General features: G+C 59.7%; 1 non-coding gene across 1 annotated transcript; it reads right to left on the reverse strand.

The window, feature by feature from the left end:
- Window positions 1–716: 716 nt before the first annotated feature.
- LOC129784846 (small nucleolar RNA SNORD45) lies at window positions 717–801 on the reverse strand. Its single transcript, XR_008747979.1, has one exon. It is a non-coding gene; the product is annotated as a small nucleolar RNA SNORD45 (small nucleolar RNA).
- Between the last annotated feature and the right edge of the window lie 4,629 nt (window positions 802–5,430).

Here is a 5,430-nt window from a genome sequence, read left to right on the forward strand (position 1 = left end):
TTTTGCATGCTCACACCTGCAAGCCAAACCAGAACAGCTGCACACACAGCAGAGCAATTGCTCAGCACATCTACACCAACAGAGCTCTCCTAAAGCACACCTGGAGCCACTCATACCCCAAGTCAACATCTACAGCGGAACCTGGCCACAAGCTTTGACACAATGTCATTTTGGGGTCAAACTGATGCACACCAAAAAATTAGTAAAACACACCTCCTTCTCTGCCACGTCAGGTATCGTGCTCCTTCAGTTGAGCTGTAACTGTTACATTATTTCCCAAATGCAAAGCCAAACAGAGAAAATATAACCAAGCATGCTCCTTAAAAAGCACAGGCAACTGTTCATTGTGTGTGACCAAGGGATGATGTGACCACGGCCCTTCAAACTTGCGGGATGCCTAGGCGGGACTAAACAGTGCTTGCAAACAAAGAACATGCCTGCTCGTTAAGACAGGCTGGTCAAGTTTACCACCAAAACTCTACATCACCATTTGCCAACCCTGTCCAGCTTTGGGTCGCCAGAGCCACACTCAGTTCACTTGAAAGCATCTCCTAGTAGCAGTATCAAGCTCAGAACTGTACCTCCCAGATGCCTACGTGGAAGAAAACTCAAACTGTGCCCCCTTCTCCTTAAGCTGGGTTACAGCTTGTGACAGGAATTTCATCCCATTGCTTGGAAAAGCTCCAAGGCTGCAGCTGAAGGGAACTGGAGTTCCCTGCGTCTCAGAGTAATTCTAGAGCTAAAGTGGTGACAGACATCAGCTCTAGATCAGACGATACATGCCAGCACTCACCACTGACCCAGGGTGGCAACCTCCTTCTGTCCTACCCAAAGGTTTCAAACCCAACACACTGTCTTCCTACGGCAGGAAGCTTTTAATTTTTTACTTTTTAATTTTTTACAAATTTATAATTCGTAACACCGTTAACGCATTCCTTGAGACGGGACTACAGATACATTATGCAGACCACCAACCTGCCGTTTGGAAGCACTGGAGCCTTATGGTGAGAAATTTTTTCTACAACAGAGCGAGCAATGGTGAATAAATAAGACTGAGACAGGGTCCTTTTCCTCGAGGGAAAAGCACGCAACACATCAGCGATTGTTGAACAGACGGGCAGAATTCTCAGAAAAAGCAACCCCTAACTCTTAACAAGAAAAAGAAGGTCATTCCTCTTAATAAAAGCACAGCTGTGCTGAAACAAGTCAACACAATGTACTCACCTGTCCTCCTCCCAGATGAAGGCGTATAAGCAACATGTTTCTCTGGAAATGACACGCTTAGGGCATCAGGTTTTCTTACCCCATCCTTTCATGGCATCACCTTTAAAAAACACCAAGAAAAGGTCAGTTGTGGTGTTGGCTTGGGAGATTCCCATGCCTGGGGGGAGTCAGGAATTCCACAGTAGTAAGTGCCTCTTTGGACACAGACTTTCCTGAGGTGCTCCCCGCCTCCAGACAACTCCCTGGACCCCGAGTGGCACGTACAGGTGCAAGGAGGAAAAGAACGTCAGGGAACAGACCAGAGGCGTTAGGGAAAGGCGGGGGGGGGGGGGGGGGGGGGGGGGGCGGGGCAGGGGAAGAGAAGAAGAAAACCTAAAAAGAGACGGGGATACAGATGAGGACAGAGATGTAAAGGGAAAACCAGCCCTGGGCTGCAGGACAGAGGCAGAGGATGAAGAAAAGGGGAGAATGAGAGGGAGTGGGACACAAGCAGAGAGAGTAAAAGAGAAGGGAGCAGCAGAATGAGAGAGAAAGACAGAAGGGAAGAGGGAGCAGGACAGAAGAATAGGATGGAGAGCTACAGGGAATCAAAACACGATGGGTTTGTATGGCAAGGTTTGGGGAGGAGGAGGAAAAGGAGGAGAAAGAAGAAGAAACAACTGTGTGATCAACTGACCGCAGCTGCCGTTCCCCATCCCCCTGCGGGGAGGAGACAGGGAAATCGGCAGTAAAGTTAAGCCCCGTAGAAATGGGGGCTGGAGGGAAGGTGTTCTGAAGATTTGCTTTTCCGGCACGTTCTCCTGCTCTGACTTGACTGCTAATCAATCGCGCTGATTTCCCCAGGTTCAGTCTGTTTCGCCCACGGAGGTAATGGCGGAGTGACCTCCCCATCCTTGTGCCCACTCGTGAGCTTTTTGTTATATTCTGTCCCCCCTGTCCAGCAGAGGAGGGGGACCGGTAAGAGCAGCTTCGGTCCAGCCCGGGTCACCCCCACACAAAATCACAGCGGCACAGGGAAGGGGAGGGGGGGCAGAGGAGGGGCAGGGGGCGCCTGGGGCACACAAGAGGGGAGACAGGGTCCCACGGACCAGGACTCACCACAGCTCTCGCTTCGGTACCGCTGCGAAAATGTGCCAGTTCAGACGCGCCTTTCCCCCTCTCCCCTCCCTCCCTCCCTCCCTCCCGCAGAACGCCGGCCGCTCGGCTCCCCCACCCCCGGTAACCCCCGGGTGTCTCACAGCTCTTCCTCGCAAGACGCGGCCTCCCGGACACGGCGCGTCGCTCCCTCGCGCACCGGGGGCCGCCCCAGGCTGTGGGTGACACACGGACCCCGCGGGTGACACACGGACCCCGCTGTGCACGCTGGCACCCGGCTGCTGCGGGGCTGGTCCCCCCCCCACCGCAGGGCCAGGCCCTCTGTGCCCGCAGCAGGAGGCAGCTGCTGCCCGCCTGCCCTCGGGTTCCTTCTCCTTCGCCTCGCCCCGGCCGGCCCGGCTCCTGCCCACACCGGGCCGTGCCCCCGCTCCCCTCCCGCACCCGCGCCGCGGGGGGCGAGGCCGGGCAGGGACAACCCCCGCCAGCCCGAGGCGGCGCGGCCCCCGGCAGAGGGACAGAAGCGCAGGGGGCCGTGACCGGCGCCGCTCGGCCCCGCCCGGAGCCGCTCCTGCCGCAGGCCCTTCCCGAGCGGCAGCGGGGGGCCGGCTGGCCGCCGCCACGGCAGCGCCGGGGGCACCCGGGGCTGGGGCCCGGCTGCGGGGGAGATGCTGCAGCGGGGGCAGCGGCGCGGGGCGAGCGGGGCCGCGGCAGGCTCGGGGGTCTGGCGAGCTGGGGAGGCGCCGGCGCCCGGGGGGCGGCCTCCTGCTTCCCCGCCTCCCCCCCTCAGCCCCCGGACCCTCCGGGGCTCCCGCACCCGGCTCGCGGGCGGCTGGAGTCCCCCGTGCCGCCCCCCGAGGCGGCCGGCGGGCAGGAGACACCCCCACGCCCCCCGCAGGGTCCGCTCGCCTCCCCTGCGCCCCCGCCTCCCCCGCCGGGCTCGCCCCCCGCAGCAAAGCGCCCCCCGCGCCGCGCCGGCAGCCCGGGCCCCGCCGCTCTGGCCCGCAGCGCCGCCAGCCCCCGGCACGGCCCGGGCAGCGCGGCCGCAGCCCAGTGCCGGCAGCCGGCACCGCCCGGCGCTCCCGGCACAGCGCGGCCGCCCCCCGGCAGCGCAGCCCCCGGCCCCCCCGCGCAGCCCCGCGCCCCCCAGCGCGGCTCCGGCCCCGCTCCCCGCCCCGGCCCGGGCCCCGCCGCCCCCCCCGGCGCTCTCCCCCCGCGCCCGCCGCTCGCCGCCCCGGCCCCCGCTCACCTGCCCCGGCGCGGCCGCGGCCCGGCGGCGCTCAGCGGCCGCTCCGCTCCCCGCCCCGGCCCCGCCGCCGGCAGCCGCCCCGCTACAGGGAGGGGCCGCCGCCGCCGGCCCCGCTGCCCGCCCCGGGGTCCCCCAGCCCCGGCCCTCAGCCGGAGCCCCGCGGGGAAAGGGGCCCTGGCCCGACCCCTCCCCCGGGCTCCTCGCAGCCCCTCGCCCGGCGCCGGGGGGGTTACTCGGGGCACGGGGAGCGAGCCCCGGGAGCGAGCCCGCTGCGGGGCTGGGGGCCCCCCGCGCCCCCCCCTGCCCCGGGACGCCTCGGCCGGCGTTCCCCGAGCCGCGCTCGCCGTTCCGGGGGGCTCTGCGACGCTCCCCTCCGTGCCCGCGCCGGGACGGGCTCCCCAGGGCACGGACGCCCCCGGCCTGTGGGCACATGAAGGAGACCCCAGCGGGGTGCGGAGGGGCTGGGGCGGGTGCGGGGCGGGTGCGGGGCAGGGGGCAGCTGAGCTGAAGGGGGAGCCGGGAGCCAGGTGAACTCCTGAAATCCCCGTGGGGCCGCGGGACAAGGTGGCACCGTCATCGCAATCCAGGCTCACCGACCCCAAAAGGGGGGTCCTAATACCTGCTGGTCATGCAGGAGGTATTGAGGATGCCTTTTCAGGGTGGCCCGAAGCACGCCCTTGCCGAACCAACAAAGCTAAAGAAGTAACCAAAGTACTATTACAAGAAAGAGTACAGAGATTTGGGGTTCCAGCAGTAATCTCATCCGATTGGGGGCCACACTTCATTGAAAAAGTCATTCTGCAAGTTATTAAATTTTTAGGAATAGACTGGCAGTTACACACCCCATATAATCCACAAGCAAGTGGTCAAGTGGAAAATGAACCACCTAATTAAGCCGCAAATTGTAAAACCTGGACAGGAGGCTGGTTTATCTTGACCTCAGTCATTGCCTCTGACGCGCCTGAGAATTAGAACCAAGCCCAGAGCTAAAGAAGGGCTAAGTTCTTTTGAGATATTGTATAGGAGACCTTATAGTATACAAACAGGAGCAGAGCGTCAGCCCGAGTTGAGAATGAAGTACTTACTGATTATGGAAGAAGCATGCAGAAACAGCTTCGAGGCGTAGTTTTAGGAACTGGAGCTCCAGGTCTTGATGGACCTGTGCATAACATGGAGCCAGGAGATTATGTATGTGTCAGACCTCTTTCAGGTTCACCTCTGGAACAGAAGTGGAAAGGTCCTTTCCAAATACTGCTTACATCCCATACCGCAGTCAGAGTTAAGGAACAAGCATCCTGGATCCGCCACACCAGAGCGAAGGCAGCCCCTAAGTCACAATGGAAATCAACACCTACCAGACCTCTGCAGCTTCGGATCCAACAAAAAGACCATTGATTGTTTGTATATTAACAATGTTCTGTACAATAGGAACTCATTCTTGGGACCAGAATCTGTTTGTACAATTAACCCATAATGTAACGAATGCTTTGAATCTGGCAGATTGCTGGGTATGTTCAGCATTTTCCAGAGGTAGTAGAGAATTTCCATTATATGGTGTAATGGTATCACAGGCAAATTGGAGCTGGCCATTTAATCATAAAGGATTTGGTTGTCCAGATAGTACGGCAGGACCCTGATATGAAGTACAGAAATCAGGAAATTCTATGATAATTAGAGGGAATGATGGGAATGAATGCTCCACTGACAGGATGGCTCAGTTTAAACTATACTGCTCTGAATTGGAGTGTATGTGGCCCGCCAATTCTAACACCAACTAATACAAAAGGAAAATATAGTATTACCCCGAAATGTGGGAAAGTGCATCTAGATATGCTCGCTAATCAGACCTATAGCTGCTTATATCA

Source organism: Falco peregrinus, chromosome 6 (assembly GCF_023634155.1).
Source record: "Falco peregrinus isolate bFalPer1 chromosome 6, bFalPer1.pri, whole genome shotgun sequence".
Taxonomy (NCBI): Eukaryota; Metazoa; Chordata; class Aves; order Falconiformes; family Falconidae; genus Falco; species Falco peregrinus.